The sequence below is a fragment of the Heteronotia binoei genome, chromosome 1 (assembly GCF_032191835.1).
Source record: "Heteronotia binoei isolate CCM8104 ecotype False Entrance Well chromosome 1, APGP_CSIRO_Hbin_v1, whole genome shotgun sequence".
Classification (NCBI taxonomy): domain Eukaryota; kingdom Metazoa; phylum Chordata; class Lepidosauria; order Squamata; family Gekkonidae; genus Heteronotia; species Heteronotia binoei.
In genome coordinates, this window is record NC_083223.1 from 39,873,662 (window position 1) to 39,888,157 (window position 14,496).

Below are 14,496 nucleotides of genomic sequence, written 5' to 3' on the forward strand. Positions count from 1 at the left end.
CAGCAGGCAGAGATGTTCTCCAGATCCCCCTTATCTGCAGAAGAGCATCTGGCCACACCCAGGCTGAAACACCTGTGAGAAAGGGAAAAAAGCTCAGCCCAGATCTTATGCAGCTGGAAGACATGTTCCCAAGATTCTCCTTCCCACGCTGCATGTCCATTTTCTTTCTTTCTTAACAGACCCCTGACAAAGGGATGTAGGCTTCCCAAACCTCCTGCTCTGGCGGGAGACTTCTGGGTTCGCAGCCTCATCTCCCGCTCTTCAAAACTCTGGAAGCGGGGGTGGAGGGGGGAGAGAACATACCTTTAGGCTTCATGTTGTAGAGCTCCTGAGCCGTTTGCAAAATGTCTGCCCCTTTAAGGATGGGCAGGAAGCAGGAAGCAGAAAGGGCTTCTGAGAACGGCCCCTCCCTTTCTTTTGCTTTCGTTTTCACAGGAAGTAGAGTTGTCTGGAGGAAGATCTGGTAAGTGTGTGTGTGTGAGAGGGAGGGGGCAGAGGATTCCCTAGTTTGGAGGCCCTCCCCCCCTTTAGAAAGCGTGGGGGGGAGGGAAATGTCTACTAGGCACTCTATTATTCCCTATGGAGAACGATTCCCATAGGGAATAATAGGAAATTGATCCGTGGGTATTGGGGGCTCTGGGGGCGCTATTTTTTGAGGTAGAGGCACCAAATTTTTAGTATAGCATCTAGTGCCTCTCCCCAAAATACCCCCCAAGTTTCAAAACGATTGGACCAGAGGGTCCAATTCTATGAGCCCCAAAATATGGTGCCCCTATCCTTAATTATTTCCTATGGAAGAAAGACATTTTAAAAGGTGTGCTGTCTCTTTAAATGTGATGGCAAGAACTCCCTTGGAGTTCAATTATGCTCGTCACATCCTTGTTCTTGGCTCCATCCCCAATGTCTCCTGGCTCCACCCCCAAAGTCCCCAGATTTTTCTTTAATTGGACTTGGCAACCCTAAAGGGATGCCGTACATTTGCAGGGACATGCTCTCCTCTCTCATCATCAGAACTGTAGGAACCTAACAGAAAAAGGGGATCAGCTGATCAAACATGTCTTCTATGCTTGGGGAGGAAGAAGAAGTGTAAGGGAGAGCACAAATGGAGCTGGAAGAACAGTCCATGTGTGACAGCCATGTTAGCAGTTGGGAGTTATTATGAGATGTGCTGTTGAATTTCAAATCCCCACCATTTCCAACCCAACACTACCACCCCCTTTGACCTCATTTCTCTTTTGTGTAAACTGAGCCCAGGAGACTTTAGTTTCAATTTGTCCTGTTAAATTCACATCACGATGATTGTTATGTTTATATTCAGTGTCAGTGGCAAATAATGTCAAAATGGCATTAAAAAGGCATAAATAAGGTGCAAATCAGAAACAAGGCTTCTCTTGAATATGAGCATTATTTGGATCTATGCCTCATCCAAATATTACCTTTCTGACTTTTGGCTCAAAACTCTGTGTGTGTGCATGTGTGTGCGCGCGGGTGTTTTAAATCAGCCATTTGGCTCCAATCTGATACCTTCATAAGTGTTTGCAGGAGCTGAACGTTTTGTAATATGCTGCCTTTCGTTCAAAATTTGTGTTGTTTCACATCTTTAATTCAGCTTGGCATGAAGAATTCAATAAAAGATTCATTTCGGCCTTTTTGAAAATTCAGGCAGAGCCACCCTAACTACACCAGAGTAGGCTTTGAAGCTACACTTAAACACACAACATGAAACACTTAAAGTGTGTGAGCAGAGCAAGCCAGATAGAGTCCAGATTTCTGACCTAGTTTCTGTGGTCAGACTTCCAGCTTTTTTTCTCCTGTTGTGCAGATAACCACCAGAGGGCATAAATATTACCTTATGGACCTTGTTGCAATAAAAAGAAATTGAAATAGCAAAATTAATAATTATTAAATGAGCTTGACAGATGTCAAACAAAGCATGTGAGCCTCTCCATGCCAGGGCCTGCATGTGTCCAAAATTAATACAATGCCTTGGGAGCTAAACAGGAAAACTCTGGGACAACTCACAAATCCCACACTCATTTCTTAGTTATGAAGTAATCCCCACTCGCCAGAATACTGAGGATTTTAACGCACTCCATATTCACACAGACATCCAAAGAAGCTTGCCTAAGGGGGAAATGGTGGGAAAGCTAAGGCTGCTATCAAGTGCAGCTGCTGGGAGTTTGATTCAGATCAATAGGATTTAGGGAAACCCCACATTTTACACACAAAATGTGTTTCCTGTACATAGCAGGGCTACAGCAGTATTTCCTTAAGCAAACAAACGAAGTATAAAGGAGATTTGTAGGTATATATGAACAGGCATCTCCAGTGCGATGTAGCGGTTTGTGTGTCAGTCTAGAGCTGAGGAAATCCTTACAGCCATGGAGATCACAGAAGGACCTTGGACCAGCCATGGTGTCAGCCTAGCTAGTGTAACCAATAGGGTACTTGTGTGATGATACAATGGAGGAGGACTACATTTTCTGCCCTAAACTCCTTGGAAGAAGGTCTGGATAAAAATAGACTAGATCAGTTTTTAACCATGCATCTTCATAAGGTAGGTTAAGGAATGACCGTGATGTCTTTGTGCAGGATTTCGTATTTGGTACAGGCAGATGAATATGAACTGTTTGTTTGCTGTTGTGAAGACTGCACATGTACAGTTTCTCCTTACAATATACAAACTATGTCGTTTCTATTTACAGTATAGGGAAGGAACAACTGGGTTTCTGGGATTCTGCTCATCTGCATTTCTTGGAATGTTGAATTTCCCAGTCTTCTTTCAGAAGCTGAACCAATGCATAAGGAAACCTCCATAGTTCTCACACAGTTAAGAGTCTGGTGGCACTGTAAAGATTAACAGAATAGCCTTGGGCCAGCCATTGATGCCTTTGAGTAACAGCTGCCAGATTCCCAGTATCAATCCTTCTCATGGTTACTGCTTCAGCCACTTTCTTACTGATATGCCAGACAAGCCCATACTAGCTTGCATTCACCTCTACAGAGCCCAGCCTTAAGCAGATTTTTGTTTCTGAATTTTGTACAGTAAACTGCACAGTCACTGTTTGATCAAGCATTCCATTCCAACTCATTCATATTGCTTTCCCTCTATGTAATAAATGTGTCCATATACACTGATAAAACACTACAAAAATAATTTCAATGTGACAGTGTACCCTGTGGTACTTTTTGAATGACACCCAAGAGTTCATGTGTGCATCTTGATGTTATGATGCCTGTTATTACATCAGTAAATGCACATGTATTGACCAGTTATGTCAGCTTCATCTACAAGCCGTTCAGTATTGCACTATTTTTACAATACAGCAGTCATTCACTATTGGGTTCTCTTGTGTGGATGGAACAATTTGGATGTAGATGACAGCTATAGTGCATTGATAGTGAGATACCAAACTATGTGTGAATGAGGTCATTGTATGAGGAAAAGATGTAAATAAACCATGGCCACCAGTATATGCTCCAGTTCTGGAATTAGAAATTCTGTTTCTTCAGCTAAAATTGAGGCGATACTGTACAGAACAAATGTCCTGAGAAGAGAATAATTGAAAATTAATGATAATGATTATTGAATGGCATTGTGTATAGTATAGTCAGGAGATCCTAAGATTGTCTGGCATCCCTTAAGTTCTAGCTCTTACAGTGTTATGCACCACTAGTTGATGAACTAGACTTATTTTGGGGGCTGAAAGAGCTCTGAAAGAGTGGTGACTGATCCTTGGACCAGCCACAGAGTCATATGGAGGAGTGCAGAATCAAATCTGGTTCTCTGGATTAGAGTCTGTTGCTGTTAACCATGACACCACACTGGCTCTTGAAGAGAGAAACACAAGGTAAGGCAAACTTATAGAACAAGGAAGAGGATGGGAAAGAGTTATTTAAATGAATGCCTGCAGTTATCTTGTTAGTTCCACAGCCAAGTGTCAAATGGAACGAGAAAAGCTACCTCATGAATGGACAGAAGGATGATTCCTAAGTTCCTATAGTCAATTTTTGCAAACCGTCTTCATAGCATCTCATAAAATTTGCTGTAATGTTCATGTTGTATAAATCCTATATATAGCAGGGGTCCCAAACATGGTGTCCTTGGATGCCAAGGTACCTGTTGACACCTTGCCTGACAACCAACAAGTGTTTTTAGAAAGTGGGTGGGACTAGGTGGGACTCTTGCTCAGCAGAGATTCTGATTGGTCCCTGGTGATCTGGATTGGTTGTGTAGATGAAATAGTATTGTTTCAGTGACAGCTGCCACTATAATGTTTGTTTTATTCTCTCTCACTCCCCTTTCCCACTGTATTTGTTAAATGACAACCTACCTTTCTGTGGTTGAACTTCAAAGGTGTTCACAGGTTCCAAAGGGCTGGGAATCCCTGTTGTAACTCATATAAGTGGACCCTGTCTGGCCCAAAATCCCAGGAGACAGTGAAGAAGAATGCTTGTGATTTTGTATTTTAAGTAGCTTTTGTCATTGTTGATGTTTTCTAACTTTTACATTTAAGTATTGCATGTATCACCCTTTAAAATATATATTTCCATAGAGTATTTATAAACCCAAGGTAGCTAAAAAAATAAATTAAAATATGAAGCCATTTCTGATCAAATAATCTAAAAAGCACTGAACAAGCTAAGAACAAAGGCCATCCTGTATTCCAGACCAGTTCAAAGGCCTTCAAGAAAAAGAAAGTATTCAGCTTGTTTCAAAACATGTAGCAATCTCACCTACAGAGAAGGGGTTATGAAGCAGTCATTCTATAATTTGCCAGTTGCAGCCAAAACAGCCCCTCCCATCAGTCCCATCCAACCTAACCTCTACTAAGGCTGGTTCTTACAGGAAGGCAATATGTGGGTCTCATGACCTGGGTAGACTGATGCAAGCAGATATTCTGAATTTAAGCTAGGGTTGCCAGCCTTTGGCTGGCTGTCCCTGGTTGTGTGTGTGTGTGAGGGGGTTAACAGACAGATGTAGGCAATCTCATTACATCGCTTCCAGGTTTGTATCCAGAAGCAATGTGATGGCATTAGGCACTTTAGGAATTCTCCAGATCTATTGTTTTTACCATAAAGATTTGAGAAAGTCCTAGTGCAGGGGTGTCGAACGTGTGGCCTGAGGATTGGATCAGGCCCCCCGAAGGGCTCCTATCAGGCCCCTGAGCAACTCATTGTCATCTGCTTCCTTCTCCCTCTCTTGCTTTCTTTTGAATCACAGCTTGCTTTGCCAGGCTTTCTCAATCGCAGAGAAGCTACAGAGCAAAGCCTCTATTTTCTCCATTGGCTGAGACTCCTCCCTTCAGGAGGAAGGGGGGAGGAATAGCTTGCTTTGTCAGGCTCTCTCAGTCGCACAGCAGAGCTACTGAGTCAAACTTCCTTCTATTGGCAAAAGATCCTCCCCTTCCTGGTCCCCTGGGGAAGGAAGGAAAGCGCCAGAGCTTCCTTTGCCTAGTTCCATGGATCTCATGGGAGAGATAGAAAGGAAGCACCTTTAAGACCAATGAGTGCTAATCTTTAATTGTAGAACAAAGCAGAGTCAAGTAGTACCTTTAAGTCCAACAAAGTTTTATTCAGAATGTAAGCTTTCATGTGCTCTAACCACATTTCATCAGACAGCAGAATGGAATGGCAAGCAGCATGCAATATTACTCACCTGGGGCTCTCCTTGGCCACTCCCCCAGTCAAAAGGCCAGCAAGCCACCTGCCAACCAAAATCATATAAGGATGGAGAAAGGGTGGCACAGGCTTCTTCAGGGGTTAATGAAGGCTGCTGGGGGTGTGGCAAAGCTCCTGGTGGGTGACTGGCTGCCCACTCTCCTAATCCAGGGATTATTATGCAACTGCATCTACTATTCAATGGACAAGGTAGGTGGGGAGGGGGTAGGGTTGCCAAGTCCAACTCAAGAAATATCTGGGGACTTTGGGGATGGAACTAGGAGACTTTGGGGGGTGCAGCCAGGAGACATTGGGGGTGGAGCCATAAGCAAAGTTGTGACTAGCACAATTGAACTCCAAACGGAGTTCTGGCCATCACATTCAAAGGAACTGCACACTTTTTAAATGCCTTTCCTACATTAGAAATAATGGATATTGGGGCTTCTTTGGGGCTCATAGAATTGGACTCCCTAGTCCAATCTTTTTGAAACTTGGAGAGCATTTTGAGGAGAGTCATCAGATGCTATGCTGAAAATATGGTGCCTCTACCTCAAAACACAGTCCCTACAGAGCCCCAGATACCCCCAGATCAATTCTCCATTATACCCTATGGGAATCGATCTCCATAGGGAATAATGAAGTGCCTAGCAGATATCCCGACTCCCTTTCCCTGTTTCTGACAAAGCGGGGGAGGGCCTGCTCCCACCTGGAGATTGGCATCTCTACTCAGGAGTTGCTGAACTTCCAACTTCTTCAAAGTAACACAGAGCAACCAAAGGTTCAAGTTTACCTTTCCTATGCAAATGACCTCTTAAAAGATCGTGCAACCAACAGAGGGTCTGGGCTGCTTTCACAGCCATTGGGAGCAGCCATGTTGTTCTGCCTGCTCCCCTGCCCCCATTCAGCCTTAAAGACACAGACACACCATCCCAAGAGGAAGCCTTTCCAAGTGGCGTCTGAAGCCTCCGGAGGTGGAAAGGCACATGGTGGCTGTGGGGGCGGGGCTACCCCCACCGGCCAGCTGACTGGGAGTGGGAAGGAGCCTGGGAAAGTGGGAGAACCCCCACTGGGACCTGGAGATTGGCAAGTCTAGGAGGAGGAGGGGGAACCCTCAGAAAGGTTCTGGAGCTGCGCTCCTGTGAGCTCCTGCTGAATTCAAGGCCTACTTATTTGTATCACTAAAATAAGCTTTCTTCCCTAAGCTGACCCACAAACCCTAACTAAAAAGCCAAATAAAAACCTGTCTAATCTGATGCTTCTTTCCAGAGCCATGAAATCACTTTCCAAATGTTAAAAAAAGGTTTCCTAATTCTAGCCCTTTGTAAAATGAAGCTGGTTTACCCCTCCCCACCCAGGGGAAGTCTGTGGGCTCTCATTGGCTGACAATCACTTGGATTTGCACAAGGATTGATTCAGGGCCCTGGAGGAGAGACGGGACTTTTAAGGATGATTGCCATACTTGCCCCTCCTATGGAACTCACTGTTGTCTCTCCTGGACAATGGGACCAGTAAAACACATGGTACCATCTTAATAAAGATGTTCTCTGTAAAGAAGATGTACAGCCCCTAATACAGGGGACAATTCTTTGCAACATAGGATTTGAAATGCTTTCCTAAAGAGATGCTAAAGTTAGCAGCTACAGCTGATGATACCTCTTAAAATAAGTAATTAGTTTAACTGATGTGAGATCAAAGCAACCCCAACACTCCAGCAATTGCTCAAAGATTTATGCTTCACTGTTGGTTTCTTAAGCCAGGAGAGTCAGCGGCCAGGTTTGTGGCTGTGCTGTGAAAGGTAGCAGAGCCTTATGTCAAAATTCACATTATATAAAGAAGGTGGCGGGTGTGTGTGTGTGTTTAGAATAGCCACACATAAAAAAATTAGTAGAGTCTGAGAAGACACTTAGCAAAATTTCACCTGCTCTGATTGACTTGTGGGAAAACATGTGAGACCTTGAGGAAATATCTTTTAAATGAAGGTACAAATTACTTCAAATGTAGATCAAAGCATTGCATGGCAGTCCACTCTATTATAGACTCCTGAGCACAAAGTAAATACCACAGTGAAACTGGAAATGTTGAGAGCCACATTATTCCTTAGCAGTAAGGAATTAAACTTACTGCTAAGTTTAAACATGCAGGCCAGGATATACAGAACACTCATGCACCCCAGCAATTGCAAAGTTTCATTCTCATTTTAAATCTGGGCTTCTAGTCAGCCCCTATACACAGTCATTGAGGGACTATAAATATGTGCAGCTTGATCCTATGGCTAAGATGGTTGCCACTAGTGGCATCCTGGTTTCCTCTGCGGGCAGGGAATGCTCCGCCCCTGGCTCCCATTTCCCACCACTACTCTGGTGGCCAGCAGGAAGGGGGGAATTAAAAGTTGCCATCAGGCAATGGTGTGACATCACTTCCAGGGAAAACCCAGAAGTGGCATCAGTCCACTTGAGAAACTGCCAGAGAAACTCTATGGAGGGGTTGTCACCCACTAGGACTGCCAAGCCCCTGGTCTGGGCAGGGGTTCCCCCGCCCAGGAGGTTCCCAACCCACCGGCCCACATTGGGCTAGCGGGGGGAACCTTCCTTGATGTCGTCAGCGCATCATCCGGAAGTGGTGTTATCATGCTGCCAACGTCGCGCAGCGGCCACTCTAGGCATTTTCAGGAAAACTCTATGGGTTTCCCAGATGCTCTAGCCATCTGGGAGGGAAAACTCTATGGTACAAGAGGCTGGGAACTTGGCAACCTTATCACCCACACACAAACATGCTGTTGTTAGGTTTGAATGTGTCATGTGCTGGTCATTATTTGGAGTGTGTGGCTCTTTTTTCTTCTACATCTATATTAAATATCTATTTTACAGCTCTGCACTTTGAACACTGCTTTCTAGTTTCCATACTGCATTATCACAAAAGACAGTTCCTGTGCAATGAGAATTTATCCAGGAATGGTGACTTTACTCAAGCTGATAATAGCCACTATAATGGGCTACCAGGATGAGGGTCCCCTTCCCACCAGGCAGACCAATCGCAAACATCAAATCACATGACTTGCTATTAGCAGGGGTGGATTGGAGGGCAAAAGTAGCCCTGGGAGAGGGCTCGACCCTCTGCTGTCTGATAGAGCGGGGAGGGGAGGAAGAGTAGGCTCCTCTTACCTGCCTCACATAGAGCTTGGACCCCTTCCCTGGGTATTTCAAAGCAGCCATTCATTCTAATGAATGAATTGGATTGAAACTGGTTACAAGGATATAATTAACAGAGATGCCATTATTCTACAGAAAGGATTAAAGCAATTGCAGAAAAAAGAGGACTCACCTAGGACTACTAACCTCTGGGTGGATCTTGGAGATCTTCTGAAATTACAACAAATCTCCAGAAATTACAACAAATCTCCAGATATCTCTGGAGATATCTCTGATATCATACCCCACTGAGGTCTCCCCTTCTGCCCAGCCCCACCCTTTCCAGGCTTCATCCCTAAATCTCTGGACTGGCAGCAGGGCCAGATTAACAATTAGGCCAAGTAGGTACTGGCCCATGGGCCCCCATGCCTTTAGGGGCCCCGGGCTGACTCCCCCTCCATTTCCCCCCTGCTTGCATCCCTCCCTCCCAGCCTGCACAAGCAGCCAGCAACTGAGTCACTCTTTACCCAACTTGTCTGGCTTGGCTGCTGCTGGCATTGTCTGCAAGTTTGCCTCTCTCTCCCTCTTCCCTGCAGCTTTGTCAAAGGGGCTTTAGAGAAGGTTCCTGCAGGCTGCAGTGGGGGCCACGGGTGGTGGTGGGGGCACTTCAACTCTGAGATAATTTGCAAGGGGCCCCCTGAGATTTTTACCACCTAGGGGCCTACACAGGGTTTAGACCCAACTCTTCCAGTTCCTCCTTGAGCATGGAAACATGTGAAGCAGAATGAAGGAGGAGGGTCTTAACAAATTGTTGTTAAATGTATAGCCAATTAACAGCAATCCTTTTTCTTTGGCCTGCAAAAGCCCTAGAATTTTGCCCCCCTCCCTCAAGCAACTTTGCTTTCACCCAGTATTACATTTTCCCTCCTTTCACTCTTGCTTGCTTTTCAATCCAGTTATCCGCAGGTGGGAAGAGTGGATGGCTGCTCTTCTCCTGGCCAGGGACAGATCTAGGGCACTTGCCCGGGCACTGCTGGAGGAGGGTGCCAAATTGGGAATGGAGTCTGTTATGTCCTGCATTCTAATCCCTATGTACAGCACAGCGCACGCTACAGAGGCGACCAGTGGAACCCCACTGGTCCCCAGATGTAGCTTGCTAACACGCACCGCCAATCAAGATCTGTGGCGGGAAGTTTAACTGACCAGGATTGGACCTGGCCTCACGGAGGGTTGTTCCAGGGCATGTATATAATCGGGACCCGGCCCGCCATTCCCTCTCTTGTGATGTACCTGCTAATAAAGTATGTTGCCTTCAACACGTCTCGTCACTGAGTACATTACACTGGCGATGAGGATGGGATCTAGCTAGGAGGACTGCCCAAGCGGGAAGTTGCTGACCTGGCTGGAGATGAGGAAGGCATGGAGCCGCAAGAGACAGAAGCACCAGCAGCTGCCATGACGAACCCGAGTATAATGACGGGCCATCTTGCTGAGTTCGACCCCGCCAACCCCGAGAGGTGGGAGACCTACACGGAGCAGGTTGAATGCTACCTACTCGCAAACATGATTACAGACAACAGCCGCATGAGGGACGTACTCCTGAGCGTCTGCAGGGAGGCCACCTTCGAGATAGCCAGAGGTCTCTCGGCCCCTGCAAAGCTCACCAAGAGAACGTATGGGGAGATCATCAGACTCCTCACCGGGCATTTCTTGCCACAGCCTTCCATCATCGCCCGCCGATTCCTCTTCCACAAGAGAGATCAAGGGCCCAGAGAAACGGCTGCCGTCTACCTGGCCGCTCTCCGCCAGATCGCAGGGAACTGCAGTTTCGACAAGTGGGAGGAAGCCTTGAGAGACCGATTTGTATGGGGCCTTTGAGACGAAAGGCTGCAGCAAAAGCTCTTCACAAAGGAGGAGCTCACCCTTCAACAAGCTTTCAACGAAGCAACCACATTTGAAAGAACCACCAAAGCATACAACAACCTGCGAGGAGAAGTCCACCAGGAAGAGATGGTGCCTGCGCCCCATAGGACAAAGAGGCCTTCCAGCTCCGCCGCCGACAAGGAATGGGCCTGAGAGCCCCCACGTGGCAACGAGGCATAGAGAGACTGACCAACAGCAAGTGTGCCAGCTGTGGCGACCCCCATGAGAGATGGGACTGCCCCTATCGCAACATGGACTGCAGGAAGGTGGGCCACATAGCGCAGGCTTGCCGGGCCAAGGCAACTTGCAGACACCAGGCTGCTCACCATGACTCGACCGATGCTCACACAACAGCATCGACCAGCCTTCAGGTAATGAACTTGCCCCTCATCTCCCCTGACAAAGTTAGACTGTCAGTCCTAATCGAGGACGCTCCATGCAAAATGGAGGTGGACTCGGGCTTCTCCATATCTATAATTTCGGAGGAGACCCTAAGAAAACTGTGCCCCCGTCGCTGGCTCCAATTGAGACCGGCTGATTTTATACTGCGGGACTTTCAGAAAACCCCCGTGTACATTTTGGGCTGGGCCACGGTACAGGTAGAGAGGAAGAACTTCAGGGGGCCACTGGACATTCTAGTGGTTAAGCGCCAGCTCACCACATTACTGGGGCTGGCCTGGTTTAGACCGCTAGGTATTCAATTAGTGGGGGTGCAGCAGATGCAAACGAATAACTTCGAGAACGTGTGCCGGGAATTCCCCGAAGTTTTTGATGGGACCCTGGGGAGTTACAAGGGGCCGCCCATCACCTTACCTCTCGATCCCCTCGTTAGACCGATAAGACTGAAGGCCAGGCGAGTTCCGTTCGCTCTAAAACCTAAAATAGAAGCGGAGCTGGACCAACTCATGGCCCAGGGAGTGCTGGAACCGGCATCCGATGCTGCCTGGGAAACACCCATAGTCACCCCAGTGAAGCTGAACGGGGATGTGCGAATATGCGCTGACTACAAGTGCACTATCAATGAAGTGCTACTGGACAACCCATACCCCGTCCCAGTGATCAGCCACATCCTGGTGGCCCTAGCGGGTTCCAAGGTTTTTGGAAAACTAGACCTGGCCCAGGCGTACCAGCAACTCCCGGTAGACGCCAAGACAGCGGAGGCTCAAACTATTGTGACCCACAGGGGAGCTTTTCGGGTGCGGCGGTTGCAATTTGGGGTTAGTGTAGCTCCGGAGATCTTTCAGAGCATAATGGACTCTCTTCTCAAAGGGATCCCCGGAGTGCAACCGTTCTTTGACAACGTTCTGATTGCGGCCCCGGACACGGAGGAGTTCAGCAGCCGCCTGAGAGAGGTGCTCCGCCACTTCCAGACGGCGGGCCTGAAAGTAAAAAAGGAAAAGTGTTCACTAGGGGTGCCAAGGGTGGAGTTCTTGGGGTTTGCGGTAGACGCTGAGGGAATCCACCCGACAGAAAACAAGACCAGGGCAATAGTCCACGCCCCGCCCCCCACGTGCAAGGCAGAGCTACAAAGTTTCTTGGGATTATTAAATTTTTACCATTCGTTTTTGCCCCACAAAGTGGCCATCGCGGAACCCCTCCACAGGCTGCTCGATAAACACGCCCCGTGGGTCTGGGGGAGCAGCAGGCCTCTGCTTTTCAGGCAGTCAAAGACCTCCTTGTTTCCAATGCGGTGCTCCACCATTTTGATGAAGCCCTACCATTGATTTTGGCATGCCATGCTTCCCCGTATGGGGTGGGCGCAGTCCTGGGGCACCAACTTCCAGACGGGAGGGAGGTTCCTGTGGCATATTATTCGAGAACCCTGACCCCCGCAGAGCACAACTACGCTCAGTTCGACAAGAAGGCCTTGGCGATTGTGGCAGGTGTGCATAAATTCAACGACTACCTGTATGGTAGGCACTTCACGATCGCCACAGATCACAAGCCGCTCCTGGGCCTCCTCACCCCAGACCGCCAGACCCTGCAAATTGTATCACAGCGAGTCCTGAGGTGGAACCAGTTCCTAAACTCATATACATACACCCTGGTTCACCGCCCGGGCAAGGCCATGGGACACACTGACACCCTCAGCTTCCTGCTATTACCCTCGACGGACCCAGATCCCGCCCCTGCCCACCATGTGATGCTTATGGAGACTCTGCCCGAGTGGCCCCTCCACGCCACTGAGGTGGCTCGGGCCACGGGGAGGGACCGTGTACTCGCACGTGTTTTGGACTGGGTGGGAAGGGGATGGCCTGAGGGCAAGTTGGACCCAGAATTCAGGGCATTCACATTGCGCAGAGATGAGCTGTCCACACACAAGGGGTGCATACTCTGGGGTAGCAGGGTGGTGGTCTCCCCCATACTGCGGAAGCAAGTGATAGAGGCTTTACACGAAACACACTCGGGGATAGTGCGAATGAAGGCCCTGGCACGCAGTTACATATGGTGGCTGGGTATGGATGATGAGATAGAGGGGTGGGTGAGAAGGTGCCAACCCTGCCAAGAGTCCTGGCCCGATCCGCCTAGCGCCCCCGTCCACCGCTGGGAGTCCAACAGGAGGCCGTGGTCCCGGCTTCACTTAGATTTTGCGGGGCCATACCAGGGCCAGATATTCTTCATCTTGGTCGATGCATACACCAAGTGGTTAGAGGTGATCCCCGTAGCTTCCACCTCCACAGCAACAGCGGTCCAAGCCTTGCGAAGGGTCTTCTGCACACACGGAATCCCCGATACCCTGGTCACGGACAATGGGACCGCTTTCACCTCCCGGGAATTCCGGGATTTCTTGAATAGATATCTCATTCAACACATTAGGTCCGCCCCCTTCCATCCAGCCACCAACGGCCAGGCTGAGCACATGGTGCGCACCACCAAAGAGGCCCTGGGGTGTATTGTACAGGGTGACTGGGACCACCGCCTAGCAGCCTTCCTATTTGACAACCGAATCACCCCCAACCCCGTCACCGGGTCCAGCCCTCCCGAATTACTAATGGGGAGGAAATTGATCACGAGGTTAGATAGGATACATCCCAACCAGGCCACTGACCTCTGCAGTTCCCCCGAAACCAGGGAAGCCACCAGGGGGTTCTTCCCAGGGGACCCGGTGTACGCTAAGAACTTCGCAAGTGACCTGGTGTGGTCGCCCGGGTGCTGCGCGTGACTGGGTCCCGCTCATACAAGGCCTCGACAGAGGGGGGCCAGGTTCTCAGGAGGCATATCGATCAGTTGCACTGCCACACTTTGCCAGAGGAACCGACCGCCATGGGGGGCAGGGGAAGCGGGGAAGAACTGACAGCAACACCCCCGGAAAATACCCTGCCCATGCCGGCCGCACTGGCTGCATGGGCAGAAGAGCACCACAGCAGCGGAAGCGACCCCACCAGAGAAGAGACTCCAGATGAGCAACAAGCGACGGCCAGTCGGTGTCCGGCAACACCTCAACAAGGGGAAACCGCCGCCCCGCCAGCCGCAGCGGCCGCACCAACTCCCCAAGCAACCCTGAGGAGGTCAACCAGGGAACGCTGGGCACCGGTGTACTTGAAAGACTATGTGTCCTGAACTAGGGGGGGAGGAGTGTTATGTCCTGCATTCTAATCCCTATGTACAGCACAGCGCACGCTACAGAGGCGACCAGTGGAACTCCACTGGTCCCCGGATGTAGCTCGTTAATACGCACCACCAATCAAGATCTGTGACGGGAAGTTTAACTGACCAGGATTGGACCTGGCCTCACAGAGGGTTGTTCCAGGGCATGTATATAATCGGGACCCGGCTCGCCATT